Source organism: Atractosteus spatula, assembly GCF_055471065.1.
Source record: "Atractosteus spatula isolate fAtrSpa1 chromosome 10 unlocalized genomic scaffold, fAtrSpa1.hap1 SUPER_10_unloc_12, whole genome shotgun sequence".
NCBI lineage: Eukaryota > Metazoa > Chordata > Actinopteri > Semionotiformes > Lepisosteidae > Atractosteus > Atractosteus spatula.
This window is the reverse complement of record NW_028296615.1, coordinates 106,153-130,293: the sequence shown is the minus strand read 5'-3', so window position 1 is coordinate 130,293 and position 24,141 is coordinate 106,153. Positions and strand designations below refer to the sequence as shown.

The 24,141-nt window shown below is 44.2% G+C and overlaps 1 protein-coding gene and 1 non-coding gene across 2 annotated transcripts in view; both read right to left on the bottom strand.

Moving 5' to 3' along the window:
- Positions 1-24,141, bottom strand: part of LOC148812976 (carbonic anhydrase 4-like) — a 127,315-nt gene that overhangs the window by 8,867 nt on the left and 94,307 nt on the right. The window lies entirely within an intron of this gene.
- On the bottom strand, positions 15,919-16,000 carry trnal-aag (transfer RNA leucine (anticodon AAG)). The gene has a single exon. It is a non-coding gene; the product is annotated as a tRNA-Leu (tRNA).

Genomic DNA, 24,141 nt, shown 5'->3' with positions numbered 1-24,141 from the left:
GGGAGTGTCCCACACTGACAGGCTGAAGGAACAGAGTCTCTTCAGTCTGAAGGAAGTGTCCCACACTGAGAGGCTGGAGGAACTGAGTCTCTTCAGTCTGAAGGGAGTGTCCCACAGTGACAGGCTGAAGGAACTGAGTCTCTTTAGTCTGAAGGGAGTGTCCCACACTGAGAGGCTGGAGGAACAGAGTCTCTTTAGTCTAAAGGGAGTGTCCCACAGTGACAGGCTGAAGGAACTGAGTCTCTTTAGTCTGAAGGGAGTGTCCCACACTGAGAGGCTGGAGGAACTGAGTCTCTTCAGTCTGAAGGGAGTGTCCCACACTGACAGGCTGAAGGAACAGAGTCTCTTTAGTCTAAAGGGAGTGTCCCACACTAACAGGCTGAAGGAACTGAGCATCTTTAGTGTGAAGGGATGGTCCCACACTGACAGGCTGGAGGAACTGAGTCTCTTTAGTCTGAAGGGAGTGTCCCACACTGATCAACACAGCTGAATTCTTCATAATAAACAGTAAGACACAAGCCAGAGGACAGCAGAGGAAACGTTGGGGAAGAGCAGTTCAAACTGTGACCAGAGGGCTCCCCCTGTGGTATTATCATGAAAGGGTATGAGTGACCATGGCATGTGCTTCAGAACTATAGAACGCTTCCACACGTGGCACAGTGGCTATTTCTGATTAGGTGAACCTCCTCTTTCAGGAATTCTGAAAAGACAATCAGCCCAGATCAGAAATGAAAATAGGTCAAGTCAGGTCAGGTTTGAAATTCTCTCACCCCTCAGAACGGTGTCTGTGCTGACACACGAGACAGACTGAGGCTTTACTGGGAGTATGAAAGCCCCTGGAGAAGGTGTGAATGCAGAGATTAACAGGGAAGATGCTCCTCTGTGTTCCTGTTGTTTCATGAACGACCATCTGAGACTCAAACTGTCTTTAATCCTTTCTGGTTTAAAGACACTGGAGCTCCCAGAAGTTTTCTGAAACTTTAGTCATTTCTGGTTCACTGCTGGAACTCCCAAAAGTCCTCAAAGTGGAAGAGCATCCAAGCAATGCAGACGTTCAAGAGAGTTTCTGGTTTTAATGACCTCTTGTCACTACAGTAAAGTTCTTACACACTAGATGTAAAGTAAGTAACTGTGGTTTTATTCCATGTTCAAACAATTAACTTGAACCTCTTTACTTTCTTAAAGAACATATTATTCTCTGACCCTTGAACTACAAAACCTCACCTACAGAATTCTTTTTAAGCCCCCAAAAGTCCCTTCCCTTTCAACTTACTTCCTTCAATGTATCCCAAATTCCAATCTCCAAACAAAGGCACTAGAACTGTCTTTGCCAAGCCCTGTGTACTGTACTGTAGAAACAAGCTCTAGGGCCAATGGAACCCCGTGAAACTGTCAGTTGGCCCTCTGGTGTCACACAGCTTCCTGGTATTTGTAGTCCTGGCTTGTAGTCTTCAGCTCTAGCTGCCCATCCAGGAATTCAGTCTCTGTGAATCAACAGCTATAGGAAACACAGCGAGAAGCAGGTGGAGAGGAATCCTGCTGAATCAGGGCTGAGGTCTTCTTTCTCAACCGCGGGCCGTTAGCAGGCTCGCACCCTTGCGAAACACCACATGATTCGGGGTTAATAACGGCTTGGTTTCTTCAGCACAGCTTGTGCAAACCTCTTGCAACTTCCAAGAATAACAAAATCTTAAATTTGTGAAATCATGAGTCAGGATGCACTTCTTTTAAATATCGCTACTGCTGTTGATACTAACAATCCCAATGATAATACTGAAACACCAATAAATAATATTGTTGCTCATTAAGGGTAAAGGTGTTGGTATAGGATTTCACTATAGATGCAAGAATCTACAGCTGGTAACACTATAGAAATATAGATGGATGACAATACTAATACTAATCTTGACACAAATACTGATATTAATAATGATACTGAAATTAGTACTAATGATGATACTAATAATGATATTAACACTAATAGAGAAAATAATACTGAAACTGATACTACTGATACTAACACTGATGATACCTTTCATACTGACAATACTAATGATCTCCCTTCTTGTATGAATTGGCTGCCCAAAAGATAATGGAAATCAATCTCCCTACTCTACAAGTACATCAGCAAATTTGGGGAGAGTGTCTTTAGTGTCAGGATTCCAGAAATAATGGGAATTATCCATCCATCTACTCTCTAACCTCGGCATCTGCTTCAGGGTTGCGGGAGGGCAGAGCCTATCCCATCAGGCAGTGGGCTCAGGGCAGGGTCCAGCCTCGAGGAGAGTCCAGTCCATCACGGGGCAGCACACAGACACAGACACGAGAACAGGGGGCCAGTTTGCTCAGAAGTCACGTAGTCTCCCGGGATATCTCTGGGCTGCTGGAGGAAAGTGGAACTCCAGGAGATAACTCAAGCAAACACAAGAAGACCTCCACACACACAGCACCCCAGAACCTGAGTCCACAACCCCAGCTCTGTGGGGAAGACGTTCAGCACCACCACCACCCCCAGTCTTCCCATTTCTGATTTATGAAGAGAAGGGGCTGCTGCAGAGCGGCTTGTGCAAGATGATCAGACGTGTGGTTTCAGGTTTAAGGACGGAAACGAGCCCAGTCACTAACGAACTCACTCCCCCAGCTGGCAGTGAGGCCACACCAGAGGGCTGGAGAGGGGAATTCTTCTTGATCACGCCTGTGTTGTACGAGTTGTTCACAAACCCCGCACTCCACCTTCAACTAGATGTTCGGTTAGAGGAGCGATTTGATCATCATTGAAATAGCGATGAACTTGTAAATGTTAACAATAGCAATAAGCAGCAGAAACTGCACAAAGGTCTGTGCTTCTCCAGCGCACGTCGACCACGTCTGATCGCTGCTCCAAAGATATTTACTGTGCTTTGGCTTCCAGTCTCTGTTGGGATTTTTCTGATTAAAGAGAAATGTATCAATTTTAAATTCCATACCTTCACAGTGTGAAGGGACCCAGGCTGTGATCATGGGGAGGCCGAGAAGAAAGCTGTTGAGTATACTCCTATACTCTGGAAATGCCATACTCTGATACTCTCAGACTCCAATACTCTCATATTCCTACAATATAAGAGGAATATGAGAGTATAGGCACACTCCCATGTGCCTATACTCTCATACTCCTGAATTCCCATACTATCAGACTCCCATACTGCTTTAATCCCATACTCTCATACTCTCATTCTCCAGTACTCCTATATTCCCAAACTCCTATAATTGTTTACTTCCACACTCCCCTACACCTATACTCCCATATTCCTGTCCTCCAATTCTCCATTACTTCTATACTCCTATAATTCTTTAGAATTAATAATAATTCATAATTGCTTGCATTTATATAGGGTTTTTCTGGACACTCAAAGTGCTTTACAGGTAATGGGGACTCTCCTCCACCACCAGTGTGCAGCCCCACCTGGATGATAAGACAGCAGCCATAGTGCGCCAGTACACTCTCAACACATCAGCTATCAGTGGGGAGGAGAGCAGAGTAATGAAGCCCATTCATAGAGGGGGATTGTTAGGAGGCCATGACTGGTAAGAGTCAATGGGAAATTTGGCCAGGATGCCGGGGTAACACCCCTACTCTTTTCAAGAAACAGCCTGGGACTTTTAATGACCACAGAGAGTCAGGACCTCTCATCCTTTTATGTCTCATCCGAAGGATGGCGCCTGTTTACAGTATAGTGTCCCCGTCACTGTACTGGGGCATTAGGACCCACATAGACCGCAGGGTGAGCGCCCCCTGCTCGTCCCACTAACACCTCTTCCAGCAGCAACCTTAGTTTTTCCCAGGAGGTCTCCTATCCAGGTACTGACCAGGCTCACACCTGCTGAGCTTCTGTGGGTTTACTTTTTACTCTAATTAACCTCATCATTGTCCCAGACACCTTTGCTCCTGTACTCTAACATTCCTATTCTCTTTGAATCCTAGACTCCAGTATTCCCATACTCCTATAATCCCATGTTCCTATAATCTCATGCTTCTGTTCTCCCACACTCTATACTTCAATACTGCCATACTCCTGCTCTCCAATACTGCAATACTCCTGTACTCCCACTCTTCTACAGCCCCACAGGAAACACTTTACAACTGAGTAAGAAACTGGGCCAGCTGGTCAGTGAGGGAGACACCAGACTGGCCTCAATCACGAGAGTAAGACAATCAGACAGCTTGCAGACACCAGGGAGCCATTTAGCCCATCTGGCCCCACTGGGCATCAGACAGAGCGCTGGCTCTGTGGCTCAGGATCTGCGCCTGTGTCTGGAAGGTTGCCGGTTGGAATCCCACAGCCGGCAGAGGAATCCTACTCCGTTGGGACCCTGAGCAAGGCCCTTAACCCCAACTGCTCCAGGGGCGCCGTGTAAATGGCTGACCCTGCGCTCTGACCCCCAGCTTCTCTCCCTGTCTGTGTGTCTCATGGCCAATAAATGATCTTATATATCTGATCTAGTACCTAATGGATTGAAAAATCGGAGACTTGGGCTCAATGAAGTGAAAAGGCTCTTCACCGGGATCACCCCCATGGCTCCAGCTATAAAGCCTGCCCCGATCTTCCAGGCAGGAGCGGGTTGGAGTGTGACTGGAGCACGAGGTGCGGGGGGCCCTGTCTCTCTCTCTGGGGCCCCTCCAGAGTCATTCTTTCATGACAGCCCTACCGTGCCTGTGGGTGGGAGCTCCAGCAAGCTTGCAGTCTGAGCTCTAGATCACAGAGCACCTGCAATCCCACTGTGAGTGGGGTGAGTCTTTCTGCAGAACTGTGTGGCAGCCAGGCCTATAGAAAGTGAAGGCCCAGTCCTATGGGTCAGTGTCCAATAGTAGCTGGAGAAGGTCAGTCCTCTGTGTCCAGTAGTAGCTGGAGAAGGTCAGTGCTCTGTGTCCAGCAGTAGTTGGGGAGGGTCAGTGATCTGTCTCCAGCAGTAGTTAGGAGGGTCAGTGCTCTGAGTCCAGTAGTAGCTGGAGAAGGTCAGTGCTCTGTGTCCAGCAGTAGTTAGGAGGGTCAGTGCTCTGTGTCCAGTAGTAGCTGGAGAAGGTCAGTGCTCTGTGTCCAGCAGCAGTTAGGAGGGCCAGTGCTCTGTGTCCAGTAGTAGCTGGAGAAGGTCAGTGCTCTGTGTCCAGCAGTAGTTAGGAGGGTCAGTGCTCTGTGTCCAGTAGTAGCTGGAGAGGGTCCGTCTTCTGTGTCCAGCAGTAGTTGGGGAGGGTCAGTGCTCTGTGTTCAGCAGTAGTTGGGGAGGGTCAGTGCTCTGTGTCCAGCAGTAGTTGGGGAGGGTCAGTGCTCTGTGTCCAGCAGTAGTTAGGAGGGTCAGTGCTCTGTGTCCAGCAGTAGTTGGGGAGGGTCAGTGCTCTGTGTTCAGCAGTAGTTGGGGGAGGGTCAGTGCTCTGTGTCCAGCTGCAGTTGGGGGAGGGTCAGTGCTCTGTGTCCAGCAGTAGTTGAGGAAGGTCAGTGCTCTGTGCCCAGCAGTAGTTAGGAGGGTCAGTGCTCTGTGTCCAGCAGTAGTTGAGGAAGGTCAGTGCTCTGTGCCCGGCAGTAGTTGGGGAGGGTCAGTGCTCTGTGCCAAGCAGTAGCTGGGGAGAGTCAGTGCTCTGTGTCCAGCAGTAGTTGGGGAGGGTCAGTGCTCTGTGTCCAGCTGCAGTTGGGGGAGGGTCAGTGCTCTGTGTCCAGCAGTAGTTGGGGAGGGTCAGTGCTCTGTGCCAAGCAGTTGCTGGGGAGGGTCAGTGCTCTGTGCCAAGCAGTAGCTGGGGAGGGTCAGTGCACTGTGTCCAGCAGTAGTTGGGGGAGGGTCAGTGCTCTGTGTCCAGCAGTAGTTGAGGAAGGTCAGTGCTCTGTGCCCAGCAGTAGTTGAGGAGGGTCAGTCCTCTATTCTAGTGCCCAGCACTGTGAAGGAGAGACAGTCTTGTGTCCTTTGAGAGAATCAGAGACTGAAGGTGCTTCTCCTGCAGCTGCTGTTTTTAATTCTGATCCTAGACACTAAAAGTAAGTGATGAAATAGCCACAGGTTGGGGCATGAGGGAGGAGAGTGGTAGCTGTTGTGTGTTAGTGGAGCTCAGGGATCAGGACTCCAGGTGGGACACCACCTGGAGGAGCCTGAGGGCATAGGCCTTATCCCCAGATGTCCTGTCCTCTGAGCACGGGACCCAGCGATTCCAGTCCTGTTCCTGTTCCGTGACTGTTCCTCGTCTTGTTTTCCCTCTTCTGGGGGTTTTATCATGTGCTCGTCTCGGATGGATTACCTTGTTATGGATTACGGACTGTTCCCTGACTACCAACCTGGATCTGCCTGGGCTCGGTTGCCTTTGGCTGTTCCCCTGTGAACTGGATCACAAACTGTCCTCACAAATAAACCTAGTGTGTCTTTCCCTGAAGTCCGTCTAGTGTTTTCTCCAGAAAAACCGTCAGGTGTAACTGACCTCTACATGGGAGACCAATCTGGCTCCCGTAACACACCTGCTGTGGTTTGTGTTAATAGAGCTCAGATACAGAAATCAGGACTCCAGGTGGACTGATAATACAAGCTCATATCAAGAGGACCTTTATCCTGTCAGTAGCATTATTTTTCTGATGTGAATCCCTCTCCTCAGGGAATCAATAATTCTTATCTCACTCTCACTGGGGACTGGGGTTCTCAGGGGCTGAACTGAGCCAGTTACTGTCTTCCTGAGCCCAGAGTCACAGTGACCTTTAACCCCTGACTGAAGACACTAGAGTTCTGAAGGACTGGGGCTTTCAGGGACTGAACTGAGCCAGTTACTGTCTTCATGAGTCCAGACTCACAGTGACCTTTAACCCCTGACTGAAGACACTAGAGTGCTGAAGGACTGGGGCTTTCAGGGACTTAACTGAGCCAGTTACTGTCTTCATGAGCCCAGAGTCACAGTGACCTTTAACCCCTGACTGGAGACACTAGAGCACTGAAGGACTGGGGCTCTTAGGGGCTGAACTGAGCCAGTTACGGGCCTTGGCTGGGACTGTGAGCTCTGGAAGAGGTTGCGCTTGGCCCAACTCCCCTAGGGTATACACCCGGGTCTCCAGCTACAGGACCTGGGCGCAGGACAACAGTGGAGTCTGATAGTTCTGCTGAGTCCTGGGGTCAGCGCCCTCTGCTGGCACTCTCTTTACCTGCAGCTTCTGCTTCTGATTTTGTTTTTAATCAAACTACAGTAAAATGAGTTGGGATACTGTGACACTGTGTTTGTTGTGTGTGTGTTACTTACTTAAAGTACTTAATATTACATTTTCTGTTCCATCTCTCCCCATTACACTTCACACACAGACACACACACACAGGATACATTGCAATCACACACATGTATATGCACTCATGAACACCTACAAACACTGTAATAGGATCACACATGTACACAGAGTGCATATTAAATATTACAAACAGACATATCTATAGACATTGTATAGAATCACACACACAGACAGGGCACAATCCCACAAGCACTCACAGGACACAATCCAAACACAGACAGACAGCACAATTCCAGACACATGCACACAGGGAATAGGCGCACACAAGGCACAATCACACACAGAGGGCACAATCTAATAAACACACACACATAGCACAATCACACAGACACATGCACACACAGGGTACTGTTACATGCACATTTAATACTCTTACACATGCACATAGGCAGGGCACAGTCTCTCATACAGGGCACAATCAAACAAACACACACAGGGCGCAATCATACAACCTCACACACATAAGACTCAGTCACACAATCTCACACACACAAGGCACAATGTCATGCACACACAACACAATCACACAATCTCAACACACAGGACACAATCACACACAGAGTACTATAACACCATCACACACACAGGGTACTATTACACACACTGACAGGACAATCATACAACCTCACACACACAAGACTCAAGTCACACAATCTCACACAGGACACAATCACACACACAGGGTACCATGTCATACACAGAGTACTATAACACAAGCACACCCACAGGACACAATCACACAATCTCACACACAGGACACAATCACACACACAGGGTACCACCTCACACACAGAGTACTATAACACAAGCACACTCACAGGACACAATCACACAATCTCTCACGCAGAGTACTGTAGTGTGCTCTCACGAGGCACCAGTTCTGTAGGGTTTGGGCATTTACTGGGACAATTATTAATTGTAGCAGTAAATCACATAATTGATTCTTTTAATGGCCTTAGAATCCAACCATGCGATATAACTCAAACAACACACACACAGGTACTAATACACGAGGATACATTTATTAATACATAGAATATGCATGTAAAACTAACAGATCTTATCGAGAGGGTTATCAGAATACAAAAGATATATATTCAGTCAGTTACGAAGAGTTACATATATCAAGAGGACATACGTTCAGTATATCATTCATTTAGACCGTTTCGTAAATGCACTTGGTTATAACTTCTACATTGGATGCTCAAAACAAGTACATAACTCTTAGGAATTAAATTGATATCAATTGGTTGGGATAACAATTGAATTCTCGAGCTGTAATGCATTGAAGTTGAATACTCATCCAATCTCTGGGGATTCAGATCTCCTGCGGGCTCTCTGGCTCCGTACCAGGCTGTGCTGTGCGGCTTGCGACGGTGCGCTGCTGACGCTCACTGACCGGCTAGTTAGTGTTGGCTTTAACTAGCAAAGTTTGTGCACAGGAGAAAAGATGACTGTGGGTCCCAGCAAGTCAGGAAGAGGACCGGTTCGTTCCTGATGAAGCGCTAGTTCTGAATAATGATTCAGCTGTCCACAGTTCCGACCTGTTCACGAGGCTTACTGCTGATGCTAACCTCGGGTAGATCCTCTGGTTACTCTCTGGCAACCTCCGCTCTAGACTCTTAGAACAGAGGAAAGTTCTGGCACTCGGACACACTGGCCGTTCCGTGGTTGTCCGGGCTGAGTCTCAGGATGGTCAGGAGGCGCGCTGCGAGAATGTCCTTCCCTTGGGAGCCTTCTGCTCCTGGGCCGTCCTGCCCTGGAATTCTCCTTTGAATTGTCCGAAAAAGTTCACAGAATTCTCGCAGGCCCTCTGTGTTGCCTGTTTTTACCTGGAGGAACTTCAGCTCATTCATTGGCTGAAAGTTCCATGGGCATCAGAGTCCCACGTGGGTTACTCGGCCCTACCAGTCCCTGATTGGTTGATCAAGGTGAGATGTGAGTCACTTACTCCTGACACTTAGGAATGCAGTCCAGATGTCCTTCTGGCACACCCTAGACAGATAGGCGCCAATGGTTGACCATTGATCATGATAGCCAGGCTTAGCTAAGTGCATCCCCATTTGGGAGCTGTCCCTTATCAAAAGAAAACATCTTTAAATCAGCCTGCATGAATAGCTTCTCTGTGGCTGCACCACAGAGATGAACAGAGAGATGAGGCCTCATTTGGGAAAGCACCGCAACACTTAATTCTGTCTTATTAACAAGCATTGCCGCTACACGGGTTTGCTTGAACCTTTGATAAAAAAAGTGATCTGATCCGAAACTACCCAGCTTACAATCTCTGAGGTAGTTGTTACTAAATACATGTGCCGTGTGCCTTTACTTTTGTAAAAAACTGGTATCGGGAAAAGTTTCTTAATATTTCTTTTGATTAGCATGCAAGAAAATGTGATCATTACCTATGGAATTTCTCGCCAGCGTGGAGCTTGAATTCACAACCTTGAGATTCAGTGTTCAAGAGTCACAGAAGAGGTCGGCCTGGTCTTCAGTTTGCCAACGATAAGCTCCGGCAGTGCTCCTCTGTAAAACAGATTGTTCGGATCGGTTATGTGGGACGGCACTTCGATACTAAGATCGTTTGCAGCACACGCATGGTTTCCCCCCTTCACGCAAAAAACATAGACGAAGGAAGCTCTCTTGTCTTGGGCTGCTGACTCCCGGATTTAAAGCGCTCTGGGTGCCAGCTAAGTCTCTAACAAGCACACTATAAAGACAGGAATTACACTTTGCTCACGTCACGCATGGAATGGCGAGGCTACTTGTTCCAATATTATCTAGTCACACCTCATATGGTGCCGATTCCTGGTTTTCATTTAAGAAAGAGCACTGCAAACACCGTAAACAGTGCAAAACGTGTGATGAAAGAAGTCTTTTCCCCCCTTTGTTTAAAGCAGAACACAGCGGAGTCATGCCGAGGGTTGTGAGATCAAGATTTCAGTGGAGCACTGTCGTCTACGTCTTTAGCTACATGAGTTGGACATCCTCTTGTACACGGAAAGCAGATTGAGATCCTCTGACATAAAAAGTGCCAGATAAAAGCCATTTCTCATCCTTTCTCTTAGTGGTGGAGCTATCGCATGTAAATGAGGCAACTTGCAAGGCGAGCAGGCTCGGTGCACAACGAACGCAGATGTCTCAGAGCAGTTGAGACGTGTCCAAGTGGCTGTCAAAGGACAGCACTTTGCCGGTGCCGTGGCTTAGTTGGCTAAAGCGCTTGTCTAGTAAACAGGAAATCCTGGGTCCGATTCCCATCGGTTCCTGTCTTTCTGTACAGAATTTATCCTTATGGGCAAATCCCATGCCTTTTAATTCAGGTGAATGCAAGTGTTCGTTTCCTTTCTGGAATAACTTGTTTTGAAAGAAATCTATACAGCTTGCGAAAGATGAAACACAAATCTTGCTTATCAGTGAAGAAGAGGTACTCCCAGCAGGCCAGCTAATACCAGCAGTGTTTTTTTTTCACCCTAACCCAGAGAATGGAGAAAAGCGAGGCGTCTGTGGCTCTGCAGTGTAATCAGTTCGCGAGTTCGGCGGTTAGCTGAAAGAGTGGTAAATGCAGCTCGCCCCAGCCCGTCCTTATTCTTTTAAAGAGGATAAAAAAATAACTTCGCCGCCACTACTACCAGCTTTAAAAGACTGCCATGGGCACGGAAAAAAACACACTACAGATGACTTTTCTGGAACCGAAGCAGAGATTCCTTTACGAACCAACTGATAAAGTTCAGCCAGTGAATACTATTAACAGAATGTGAAAGCACGATCAACTTTGTAACTGCAACCACAGGAAAAACAGCAAGAAGCAGGCTCCATTCCCCATTTAAATCTGTCGTGCGAGGCATGCTTCTTGAACGCATGAAGTAAATCCCACGATCGCTTTTGAACTTGGACAAAGTACTTCCAAAGGAGCGCTATGCGCAAAGATTTAACAAGCTCAACCCCCGCCAACGATTCGGTGTAAAGAAGCAGAACATTCAAGTTTCACAGACAGAAGCGGCACGCCAGCACAGCCAACATTAAAACGGAGGGCACACTACGATTTGCATTGACACAAAAGTGATCTGGGCAGACGTCGTTCCCTGCATAACGCAAAAAGTGGCAAAGCGCTTTGGGTTGAGAGGACGCAAGAAGGTTTTTGTTTTGTGCCTTGATGTCAAGCTGAGAAAGTATCTTTAAACACTTTGCTTAGTTTCTCGAGAGACTGCCAAAAAGCAGCTTCCTCCCTTTCGTCTGAAGTCAGCTGAAAGGGGGTCGCGACAGAAGCACCTGGCAGCGGTGGGATTCGAACTCACGCCCCCGAAGAGACTGGAGCCTTAATCCAGCGCCTTATACCGCTCGGCCACACTACCCGCTGTGCGGTGTCTCTTTGTCTCATTACTTGCTCGGAGGAGGTCGGGTGGGTTTTGCTCTTGTCGCCCGACTTAGTGGCGTTATGACCGTGGAACCGACTGCACCTGCTTTTTCTGAGATGCTTCCCCTCTCATGGCGAGATCTTGACTTCTTTAACACCTCTGGATAAAGATCTTCTGTGGAGCAGGTTTCAGACCTCTGCGTACAGCACCCTTGATGTCATTTTATTTTTACAGCAGCCGCATCCGGAAAGTTGTGTCTTTTACGTTTTATTTGAACAACAAAACTACATACAATACAAACAAGAGCACATATAACGTATCAAGAAAATCATCAGGGGCACATGCTATAATACAATTACACTTTATGAAAAACGATTACACAAGGTAAATAAAGATAAGGTCCGCACAGCTTGTTCTTACATTTCGAAAGAGTCCGTAAATACCCCTTTACATCTATTTTGAACTGTTCAAACGTAGGACTCTTCCCAGACCATTTCACTTTATACCACATTCCTAAACGAGGATGCATCTCCTGTTTTAGAACTATTTTGGCCGTGTGGCTTATACAATACACCCACAGTATTCTAATGGTGGACTGCAGATCTGTGCTATAGTTCAGTCGAATTCGAAGTATCCAGCAATCGTACTGGATTTGACTGGGATTCTGAAATGTCTCTTGCAAAAGTATTCGGGTTTGCTTGAACCTTTGATAAAAAAAGTGATCTGATCTGAAACTACCCAGCTTACAATCTCTGAGGTAGTTGTCACTAAACTCGGACGTGATGTGGCACACATGTGCCGTGTGCCTTTACTTTTGTAAAACACTGGTATCGGGAAAAGTTTCTTAATATTTCTTTTGATTAGCATGCAAGAAAATGTGATCATTACCTATGGAATTTCCCGCCAGCGAGGAGCTTGAATTCACAACCTTGAGATTCAGTGTTCAAGAGTCACAGAAGAGGTCGGCCTGGTCTTCAGTTTGCCAACGATAAGCTCCGGCAGTGCTCCTCTGTAAAGCAGATTGTTCGGATCGGTTATGTGGGACGGCACTTCGATACTAAGATCGTTTGCAGCACACACATGGTTTCCCCCCTTCACGCAAAAAACATAGACGAAGGAAGCTCTCTTGTCTTGGGCTGCTGACTCCCGGATTTAAAGCGCTCTGGGTGCCAGCTAAGTCTCTAACAAGCACACTATAAAGACAGGAATTACACTTTGCTCACGTCACGCATGGAATGGCGAGGCTACTTGTTCCAATATTATCTAGTCACACCTCATATGGTGCCGATTCCTGGTTTTCATTTAAGAAAGAGCACTGCAAACACCGTAAACAGTGCAAAACATGTGATGAAAGAAGTCTTTTCCCCCCTTTGTCTAAAGCAGAACACAGCGGAGTCATGCCGAGGGTTGTGAGATCAAGATTTCAGTGGAGCACTGTCGTCTACGTCTTTAGCTACATGAGTTGGACATCCTCTTGTACACGGAAAGCAGATTGAGATCCTCTGACATGAAAAGTGCCAGATAAAAGCCATTTCTCATCCTTTCTCTTAGTGGTGGAGCTATCGCATGTAAATGAGGCAACTTGCAAGGCGAGCAGGCTCGGTGCACACCGAACGCAGATGTCTCAGAGCAGTTGAGACGTGTCCAAGTGGCCGTCAAAGGACGGCACTTTGCCGGCGCCGTGGTTTAGTTGGCTAAAGCACCTGTCTAGTAAACAGGAGATCCTGGGTCCGATTCCCAGCGGTGCCTTTCTTCCTGTCTTACTGTACAGAATTTATTTTTACGGGCAAATCCCATGCCTTTTAATTCAGGTGAATGCAAGTGTTCGTTTCCTTTCTGGAACAACTTGTTTTGAAAGAAATCTATACAGCTTGCGAAAGATGAAACACAAATCTTGCTTATCAGTGAAGAAGAGGTACTCCCAGCAGGCCAGCTAATACCAGCAGTGTTTTTTTTTCAACCTAACCCAGAGAATGGAGAAAAGCGAGGCGCCTTTGGCTCTGCAGTGTAATCAGTTCGCGAGTTCGGCGGTTAGCTGAAAGAGTGGTAAATGCAGCTTGCCCCAGCCCGTCCTTATTCTTTTAAAGAGGATAAAAAATTAACTTCGCCGTGTAGCGGCGAGGCTTAATAATAAGGCAGAATTAAGTGTTTCTGAGCTTCCCAAATGAGGCCCCATTTCTCTGTTCATCTCTGTGGTGCAGCCACAGAGAGACCATTAGTGCAGGGTGATTTAAGGTTTCCTAGGACAGCTCCCAAAGTGGGATGCGCTTAGCTAAGTCTGGCAATCATGATCAATGGTCATCCATTGGCGCCTATCTGTCTAGGGAGGGCCAGTTGGACATCTGGACTGCATTACTAAGTGTCAGGACTAAGTGACTCATATCTCACCTTGATCAACCAATCAGGGACTGGTAGGGCCGAGTAACCCACGTGGGACTCTGATGCCCATGGAACTTTCAGCCAATCAATGAGCTGAAGTTCCTCCAGGTAAAAACAGGCAACACAGAGAGCCTGAAAGAAGGGGAGATTCAGATTCAATGAGAGCCTGAGAGATTCAGTAAGATTCTGGAGAGGATTCTGTGGACTGTTCTAAAGGGAATTCAAAGGAGAATTCCAGGGCAGGACGGCCCAGGAGCAGAAGGCTCCCAAGGGCAGGATATTCTCGCAGCGCGCCTCCTGACCATCCTGAGACTCAGCCCGGACAACCACGGAACGGCCAGTGTGTCCGAGGGCCAGAACTTTCCTTTGTTCTAAGAGTCTAGAGCGGAGGTTGCCAGAGAGTAACCAAAGGATCCACCCGAGGTTAGCAACAGCAGCAGGCCTCGTGAACAGGTCGGAACTGTGGACAGCTGAATCATTATTCAGAACTAGCGCTTCATCAGGAACGAACCGGTCCTCTTCCTGACCTGCTGGGACCCACAGTCATCTTTTCTCCTGTGCACAAACTTTGCTAGTTAAAGCCAACACTAACTAGCCGGTCAGTGAGCATCAGCAGCGCACCGTCGCAAGCCGCACAGCACAGCCTGGCACACAGCCAGAGAGCGCGGATTGGACAGCAACAGCCTGCAACTGTTTCTTTGTGCCCGCAGGAGATCTGAATCCCCAGAGATTGGATGAGTATTCAACTTCAATGCATTACAGCTCGAGAATTCAATTGTTATCCCAACCAGTTGATATCAATTTAATTCCTAAGAGTTATGTACTTGTTTTGAGTATCTAATGTAGAAGTTATAACCAAGTTCATTTACGAAACGGTCTAAATGAATGATATACTGAACGTATGTCCTCTTGATATTTGTAACACTTCGAAACTGATTGAATATATATCTTTTGTATTCTGATAACCCTCTCGATAAGATCTGTTAGGTTTATATGCATATTCTATGTATTAATAAATGTATCCTCGTGTATTAGTACCTGTGTGTGTGCGTTGTCTGAGTTATGTCGCATGGTTGGATTCTAAAGCCATCAAAAGAATCAACTTTGTGATTTACTGCTACAATTAATAATTGTCTCAGTAAATGCCCAAACCCTACAGAACTGGTGCCTTCAGAGAGCCACTACATTTACATTTTGGCCGGCTATGATTACATATTTGGCGTCCCTGAACGGCTATGAAACATTACAGCCGCCATTACTACCAGCTTTAAAAGACTGCCATGGGCACGGAAAAAAACACACTACAGATGACTTTTCTGGAACCGAAGCAGAGATTCCTTTACGAACCAACTGATAAAGTTCAGCCAGTGAATACTGTTAACAGAATGTGAAAGCACGATCAACTTTGTAACTGCAACCACAGGAAAACCAGCAAGAAGCAGGCTCCATTCCCCATTTAAATCTGTCGTGCGAGGCATGCTTTTTGAACGCATGAAGTAAATCCCACGATCGCTTTTGAACTTGGACAATGTACTTCCAAAGGAGCGCTATGCGCAAAGATTTAACAAGCTCAACCCCCGCCAACGATTCGGTGTGAAGAAGCAGAACATTCAAGTTTCACAGACAGAAGCGGCACGCAAGCACAGCCAACATTAAAATGGAGGGCACACTACGATTTGCATTGACACAAAAGTGATCTGGGCAGACGTCGTTCCCTGCATAACGCAAAAAGTGGCAAAGCGCTTTTGGGTTGAGAGGACGCAAGAAGGTTTTTGTTTTGTGCCTTGATGTCAAGCTGAGAAAGTATCTTTAAACACTTTGCTTAGTTTCTCGAGAGACTGCCAAAAAGCAGTTCCCTCCCTTTCGTCTGAAGTCAGCTGAAAGGGGGTCGCGACAGAAGCACCTGGCAGCGGTGGGATTCGAACCCACGCCCCCAAAGACACTGGAGCCTTAACCCAGCGCCTTAGACCGCTCGGCCACGCTACCTGCTGTGTGCTGTCTCTTTGTCTCATTACTTGCTCGGAGGAGGTCGGGTGGGTTTTGCTCTTGTCGCCCGACTTAGTGGCGTTATGACCGTGGAACCAACTGCACCTGCTTTTTCTGAGATGCTTCCCCTCTCATGGCGAGATCTCGACTTCTTTAACACCTCTGGATAAAGATCTTCTGTGGAGCAGGTTTCAGACCTCTGCGTACAGCACCCTTGATGTCATTTTATTTTTACAGCAGCCGCATCCGGAAAGTTGTGTCTTTTACGTTTTATTTGAACAACAAAACTACATACAATACAAACAAGAGCACATATAACGTATCAAGAAAATCATCAGGGGCACGTGCTATAATACAATTACACTTTATGAAAAACGATTACACAAGGTAAATAAAGATAAGGTCCGCACAGCTTGTTCTTACATTTCGAAAGAGTCCGTAAATACCCCTTTACATCTATTTTGAACTGTTCAAACGTAGGACTCTTCCCAGACCATTTCACTTTATACCACATTCCTAAACGAGGATGCATCTCCTGTTTTAGAACTATTTTGGGTGGTATAGCTTATACAACACAGCTACAGTATTCTAATCGTGGACTGCAGATCTGTGCTATAGTTCAGTCGAATTCGAAGGATCCAGCAATCGTACTGGATTTGACTGGGATTCTGAAATGTCTCTTGCAAAGGTATTCGGGTTTGCTTGAACCTTTAAAAAAAGTGATCTGAATCTACCCAGCTTACAATCTCTGAGGTAGTTGTCACTAAACTCGGACGTGATGTGCCACACATGTGCCGTGTGCCTTTACTTTTGTAAAAAACTGGTATTGGGAAAATTAAAGTCGAAACCCAAAACAGTTACATACTTAAGAGTAAATGCCTCCTAATAGCTAGCAAGTGCTCCTAGTTAGTAAAGTTGTTTGTGTCCCTGCCTGTCACGCGGGAAACTGGGGTTTGATTACCGACGGGGAGACAGCTAGTTTTTTATGATCAGATTCCAATCTTTAATGCTGTGTGTGAGAGTTTACGTAACTTTCCTTTTCTCACATTTTCTGACGACTATTCCGAAGGAGCGCCCTGTCAACTCCTAATACTTTTAAAAAAATCTACCTGCATGTTTGATTATTTTTGTTTTATTTAGAAAAAGTTCAATATTGATCATAACTAAAGAAAATAATGATCAGAAACAAAAACAAAATGATGAAGATGCGACTCAATCTTGAATCAGAGCTGGGTGACACGGGCTTCTGTTCTGATATGGTTGTACGAGAAACAGGAGGAATCTATTCTCTCCTATGGAGCATGAGCTGAATCAGGAATGAGACATTTCGTGTGTTTGTGCATATGTCAACGCATGACCTACATTGTAAAACTAAAACTAAATTAAAAACTAACATTAAGTTTTCAGAGACATTCATTTATATACAAACAAGAGATAGACAAAGCAATAATTCTACATTAACTTGTCCTGCACTGATCAGACTAATTGAAATGGTCTGATTCAGAGCCTGTGCAGCTCGTGCTAATACAACATTTTCCTTTGATTTCCTTTGAGGGCGGAGTTGTCTTTAAAATCTGGATTAAATAAAAAGGAGTGACGTCAGTGTAAAACAGCTTTCCTTCTTGGGGAACAACGGTTGTGTTCCATATTTCTAATTATTTTGGTTTCAAGATAGCAATTTAGTATGAAACATAAAAGCCAGCTGGATAAAGCTGTTACACGTCATTTACAATGGTCTTTCAACTAATAGCCCGTGCAGGGATCAAACCCCAGCTGTTGGTACGAGTTGCGTAAGGCTCTGCAACATGCATATGAGAAACTAACCTCTGCTTCTTCATTATATACACAGTGAGCTATATATGCGGGCTTACTGCCCCCTGCGGGCTCTGTATTTGATTGCGGTACAAGACTGGCCGTGGAGAAATGAAGTGAAGAGGGTGTGTTCATTAAAAGGCTCATAGCATCCCTGGATGGTCTCAAACCACCACCCTTTTGGTTAACAACCGAGCCACAAAGACTCATGTACAGCTTAACACTTCGCGGTCTCGGTGAAAGTGATACACTCCGTAAAATTTCTGGAGAATCATTTGTTTTTAAAGGAAAATCGCCAACAGCGGCCGAGATCTATTGGAGTTTTTTCATTCTATACTGCAATTTCTGAAGGGTACCCTGTGAAAATACGAATTTTGACGAGAAGGGATGGACATATAAGGTCAGTAGGCTTGGGGAATTGGACCTTATGGTGAAGGCTGCGGGCTCGGCATCAGCAGAACCTGATCAATATCGGTTGACTCCGATATACTTTGACAACTTAACTTCTGGATTTAGAGACATTTACCTTAGTGTCGGTATACTAAGATGTTTTGGTAACGAGGAAGGAGGGACAAAGCAAATTGGTAGAATGTGTGCTATTTTGTTGACTACAAGTCCTCACATGCCAGAGGGTCAATATTAAAAAAAAACATAACAGTATAATCTCTTGTACTTCACAATTTAATAGTGTCTGTTACATTGTGTCTCACACCTCAGTGTCAGAATTGTGAGACGAGTTTGTAATCAGGAGGGAGGGCCATAGCAATTCAGCAGAAATTGCATTCACCTTTTCCCAATGCATTCTCACATGCCATTTTCTCACATGCCATGCTCAGAGGGTCATATTTTTAAAATGGTATCATAAAATGTCCTGAAGTTCAGGATTTTGACAGTCTGTTATATTGTGTCTCACACCTTGATGTCAGAAATATGAGACGATTTTAAAATCAGAAGGGAGGGCCCTAGCAATATAGCAAACATTGCATTTACCATTTGACAACGTATTCTCTCATGCCATGTTCAGAGGGTCGTATTTAAAAAACGGTACAGTACAATGTCCTGAAGTTCAGGATTTTGATAGTCTTTTCCATTGTCTCTCACACATCTGTGTCAGAATTTTTAGACATTTTTATAACCAGGAGGTAGGTTCGATCACCCTCTGCTCATCCTCAGTTAACCATATAGTCTCATATGCCATGTTCTAAATGTCCTATTTAAAACTGCTATATTAAAATTTCTTGTAAAATGCAAGAGTTTGAGACTTTTTATGATCAGAAGGCAAGGTCGTGGAAAATATGCAGAAAGTGCCAGTGAATTTACGTTTTGCCTTTGTCTTATTTACTCGTGGTATAACATGCCAGTTTGTTTTATTGTGAGTTGTGTTTCTGAAATGTGTTTCATACAAAAATGCAATTTGGACAGTCTCTACTTACATATTCCCCTTTACTAAGGAAATGTACAGTAATACATCAGGATAAGTATTTTTAAAAATGACTGTAGAGAGCCATCTACAGGCGAAAGACGACATAACATCACAGCAGCAGCATTTAAGATGGAACGAAAAACGCAAAGCAGCAGCTGGCGAATAAGAAGCCAACTTCAGCCTCGTTAATGCAATAGCATTAGGTGAGGCGGAAAAATATTTCTTGCTCTGAATCTTATTATTTTTATAGGAGGTGTTCTAGGACTTCTTGCCTCAGAAAAAAAAAACTGCCAGTACATCACTTATTTCTACTCCATCAATAGCAGCAGTGTTATCAGTACTGAGCCCTAAATGTAGGTCCTATCATCATATAAAAAGTCGAAAGTATCGACTGCATTCAACTGATAAAATGTATCTTCTATGAGAGTTATATCTTTATCCAAAATACATCGGAAACAAATTTGCACGTTTTTTGGGGGGGATCCTGAAGACTGAGACTCAAAACTTTTTTTTCCTTCTTTCCAGGAGGAAGGATTATTCAGATGCAAACATTGTCCCAAAATCAATGTACTCTCCATTGATATTCAAATTCTCAAATTCTTCATCTGAACGTCGATATTGAAATATGATATCGTACAAATTGTGGTTTTCTTTTTAAAGCAAATTTTATGCTTTAAATTAAATAAATTGTATTTATTATGAATGTGCCGGAATTTTTTCAGTACTTTAGAGGGTTCTGCCATTTTAGATGTTATGCTGTTCCTGTCTGATTTATCAAATGTGTCATTTAAATCTCCAGTCATTTCTATATCAGTCTGAAGGCCTTGCAGTAAAGATTGCAATTCATCCAAAAATGCCAATTTTCCCACTGGTGATACATACAAGGAAATGAATGTATATTTTCCCCCCAAATCAACAAATTTAAGATCAAATACCTCCCTCATCTGCAGGTGGAGATAATAATGTCAGAATAAATACAGGTTTAAAAGTCAGGAGCATTGATAGTCCTATTTTAAAATGACACTAAAATGCTCACAATATATTAAAAAGCTCTGTAAAATGCAAAAATAATAAAAAAAATATTAAAACAAGGTAAAAAGAAATAATACACAGTTATAAAGCTCAGGAATTATCAATGTGAAGTTACAATGGGTTGATTGTGTTTCATGTGATTTAAAAAATAAAATGTTTGCAAAAAATCCACTTACAATATGCTAAAAATGGCAAGAATACTTAACCTTTTACTACCAGTGACATATTTAGCCAATGTCCACCTGGAATTTCCTCCCCCTTAAACATTTGTTATATCTCTGCAGCAGAACATAGCAGGAGCCTGGTTCAGGTCTTAAATTGAAGCTAGCCCCCTTGGCTTTGAGTGTGAATAGTCAAATTTCTTATATTTCTTAATGTGTCCACTCAGCAGACAAACATATGAAAATAAAACAAAAAAAACAGCTGGCGAACATTTTTTTTTGGTCTTCAGAGGTCAGAGTTTTCAACTATATGCATGTCAAGGGCCTGGGAATGATTTGAAAACCTTGTTCTAGGTGGCTACTAGCTTGGATACAAATTTGGGACAAATGGATCAATTAGAAAAAATTCTACATCATGTTTTGTGAAGACTGGACCTGGAATGAAATTTCACGCCTATAATAAAAAATCATAAAAATATTGAAAATAATAAGAATAAAAACCATTGCAATTGCTATAAAAACCTTAAGACACTGCTAGAGAGCCTTTACCTGCTGTTATGCAATGAAAAAAAACCTCAGAGTTGCCTTCTGGTGTGAAAAAAAGGAGCACTGATAAGAAACTGATAAAAAACTGATTGATTATCCCTTCTGAGTCAATGATTGACAGCTAAAAATGCAGCCTGAAGCTTCCAGAGGAAGTCTCACCCCCTAAGGGCTCTGAATGGCTGAAAATACAAAGAATGACAGCGGTTTTTACCAATCAAATCGCCTTATTTCTGGCGCTCGTTCTTCAAACATTTACTACGTAATCAGTAACGTTTACTAGTCTCTAGCTCTTGAGATAAATTAGTCTGGGTTATTTTGGATATATATCATGCTCCAGAATAAGGTAAAAACATGGGATATATATATATATATGCTGGTTTTTGCTTTTGCGGTTTTGTTGGTAAAAATGTATGATATTGACATGCTGGGCTGGCCAGGTGATCGGGTGTTTTTATTGGGATTCTGCTAGTTCATTAATTTATTGGTTTATTGCATAATAGTGTCATGTCTGTGGAAACAAACTTTATGATTTTGTTGTGGTGATATTTGAGAATACGTGCATGTGAGAAAATTTGTGGAGCGGTTTCAAACAAACGTTGTTTATCTCGCGTTTATCTTAAAAATAATAAGTGTCATCTGGGGAGACAGGAGTGGTCCTCGGTGACCGCGATCCGGACTAAGTTAACAGGTGTGTAATTTAAAAAAAACAAGTTAAAAATAAATGCTAAATGGGTTTAACATTCAGGAATGTAATTGGTCAGATGCTTACGATAAGTGATGCTGGTGTTTCGTGTGATTTAGCGAATTCAAAAAAATATTCATTTTAAAAACGGCAAGAGCTGGTATGAATAAAAAGTTCGTAAGTATCTTTGTTACAACAGCCGCGCCAGAACTATTCAGATACTGTACATCAGAAAAGTACCTGAACTTGACTGGTTTCTATTCAGTTATGTGCATTGGGAACGAAAGGGAGACTTAGATGGATTTTATTAGGGGTTTAGTAATCAGAAAATTTATTTTTACACGTTTGTGCCTACGAGCAGAAATAACTTCCTGCTTTCAGCGCTTTTTTTGTTTCTGCTTGTAACCTCGAACAGAGAAACCCAGTACTGACTCACAGAAACACCCCGGAGTTTCTGTGTTTCTGGGATTTAAGAGGGATGTATGCAGCGGTGTTATGAGTCTGGAAGGAGGAGACGCGCATTCCGCACGGGGAGCGTAGAGCAATGAGCCGCACCTGCTGCGCGCTGAGTCCTGTCCTATATAACCGCTGAGCACGGACACAGAGTCTCCAGCCAGTGCTTGAGATTTATGATTTCAATGTTTTTTTTTCTTTTTGAGCAGAAGATGGATTTCTTCCTCTAGTTAAAGTTATTGGAGTTGTGGTTACTGTGCTAGACCGTCGGGAATAAAGATAAGAGTGCTTTCTTGATACTTCACAAGAGTATACATAATTCACGAGCTGTATTAAAAAAAAATGAACTGGAAGAAAAGCAATAGGGCTGGAGTTTATAGACTGTGATGCAAATACGAGAGTAGGAGAGGAGGGGACTAGTTCAGGAGCACAACCGGCCCTCTCCTGCCCATTCTCCCACCAGGGTCTGTTGTAACCCAGTGTGAAATTCAGTGAAATTGCAGTTCAGCTTTTGATCACTCAGCTGCTTTGCCCTGGGAATATGGGGCAAATAAAGGAGATAGCAACCAGACTAGAGGGAGAGTTTTTATTCCTAAGGGATGACTTGTTTTACAACAGCAGACAACTTAAAGAAAAAGAAAACCTGTGTTCTGCTGCTCCAGGTTGGTTCCACTGGGAACAAGTGTGGCCAGGAGCTCATGAACAGTAATTAGGGGTTGTTTCCACAAGGGGGGCTGGAGTAAGTTAGATGTCAAGGGCAATAAAACTCATTAGACCTAATTGACCAGTTAAAGTGAGTTGTTCTGCTTTCTGCACAGAAACCAGTGCTCTCTTCTCAATGTGTGGGTGAGTCTGTCAGTGATATAACAGCTAGGCAGGACTTCCACTGTGGTCTATTTCATCACCTGTGTCCCCATCTTCCAAAGACAACAGTCCAATCTAGCATAGAGTGTCCCGGACTGATAGTGACTGACAAATAGTGACCCCTTAATGGAGGAAACTTTAGCTTTTGTAGGTAATTATACCACTTGACAATGTTACAGGTGTTGGGGGGGGGGACCCCTAGTGATCCCACAGTCTCACATAGACAATGGCCAGTCTACACAAACCTCCAGTCAACACAGCCCTGACCCCTGTTATGTCACCCAGGTCAACACTGTGAGACAATGATTATTTAGGAAAATTGTAAGGAATGCATTCCAAAGCAGTCAATGGAAGTATGGAATTAAAATAGTCAAGTCTTGATAAATAGAGTATATTATCTATTTATTATACCTTTACAGATGCAGCCATTCAAAGTGCGCGTTACAGACACGTACCGCAGGTGGCGTCGCGCAGCGTGACGCAAGATGACGCGTGGCACCGCAGTACGTGATTGGTTGACCAACAGGGGCACTCGTGGTCCGTTGGTCTGTCGTAGAAAGACTTACTGTACAGTAAACGTACAGTAACTGAAGGGAAATCTTAGTAGCTGAGCATAAAAAGAATAGGAGCATACTGTAACGCGTGTGAAGGCAATAAACTATATTAATTTTGGAACATAAACATACAGTATATACAGTAGCTGGTCTTGGTACTTTAAAGAAAAAAATACACACCAGTATTCCATTTCTCCCTAAACATTTTAAGCTTCGAAGTCTTTAACTAACGTGATACCGAAGTCAACAAGCATACTTTTAGAATTTGATTAAAAGGGAATATAATATGGAATCGCGTATCTAAAGAATTTAATAACGGTGTGATTATATCCGTGTACTGCGACAGGGCTGTGTAGGGCTGTTTCGCCTCTCACTTCATGCAACTGTACCAGGAAGAGGATTTCTTTCTATTCGAAACGTGTATTTTAAAAGTTTAAGAAGTAAAAACCTTACAGCGTACACAGATTTCTAAACTGATCAGGATCGTTATCTTTGTCTTATGCATAATAATGTTCACCGCTCTGTCCAGCAAATTAATAATAAACTTTATTTTATATAGCGTTTTAAACGAATAAGTAATTAGATTGCTCATAAACCTAATCACTTGCTTTTTC